General features: G+C 39.9%; 1 protein-coding gene across 1 annotated transcript in view; it reads right to left on the reverse strand.

The window, feature by feature from the left end:
• Positions 1–1,044, reverse strand: part of LOC106877651 (late secretory pathway protein AVL9 homolog) — a 36,567-nt gene that overhangs the window by 22,480 nt on the left and 13,043 nt on the right. The gene's annotated exons all lie outside the window — the stretch shown is intronic.

Consider the following 1,044-nt stretch of genomic DNA (forward strand, 5'->3'; position numbering starts at 1 on the left):
GGGGGGGGGGGGGAACACAGACATACATACATATATACGATGGGCTTCTTTCAGTTTCCATCTACCAAATCCACTCACAAGGCTTTGGTCGGCCCGAGGCTATAGTAGAAGACACTTGCCCAAGGTGCCACGTGGTGGGACTGAACCCGGAACCATGTGGTTGGTAAGCATGCTACTTATCACACAGCCACTCCTACGCCTAGACAAGGATTAAAACAAACAGTTTCAGTGGTAATTACCAACTCATCAGTATTAGTTTTCTTCTTCTTCCCAAGATGCTGAATGTAATATGAACAAGATTTTACCTAGACACAATTTACAAATAGGTTCAAGTCAGTTGTGGCAACACTAATTACTACAGTGCCAATATAGTCATCCCAATAATTTAATATCACCTTTTTCATGCTTGCATGGGTTAAACAGAATTTGTTGAGGCAGAATTTTTACAGCTGGATGCTTTTCCTGTTGCCAACCTCAACCTGTTTCCAAGTAAGGCAAAATTTTCCCATGACCAGACATGTTTTCTATGGACGATTGGGGTTGATAAAATAAGTACCAGTTGAGGGTACTGGGATTGATGTAACCAACTGATTCCCAATTCTTAAAATTGCAGGCTTTGTGCCAAATTTTGAAACCATCATTTGAGTAAGTTTTTAAGAGTTCAGACAGTTTAAATGCTTTATTGAAAAATATAAAATAGCATTTTCTTTTTGTTAATGATGTAGGAGGAGTTAACTAACAACTCCACAAACACACCCACAGACAGAATTTCCCACATATGAAGTAGATGTGTGTGTGTGTGTGTATATATATTCTCAAGACTTTGGTTAGTCTGTGGTTATAGTAGAAGACACTTGCCCAAGGCACCATATGGTGGGACTGAAACCAGAATTATGTGGTTGGAAAACAAGCTTCTTACCACACAGCCACACCTGTGTATACACACACACACACAAATTCACTCTGTCCAATTCTCCTTTTAATCATGAAGGTTCTTTAGCCCTGTGAGGTGTAAGACCCCATTGCTAGTGTTGGTGTTACATA

This window comes from Octopus bimaculoides, chromosome 9, assembly GCF_001194135.2.
Source record: "Octopus bimaculoides isolate UCB-OBI-ISO-001 chromosome 9, ASM119413v2, whole genome shotgun sequence".
Lineage (NCBI taxonomy): Eukaryota > Metazoa > Mollusca > Cephalopoda > Octopoda > Octopodidae > Octopus > Octopus bimaculoides.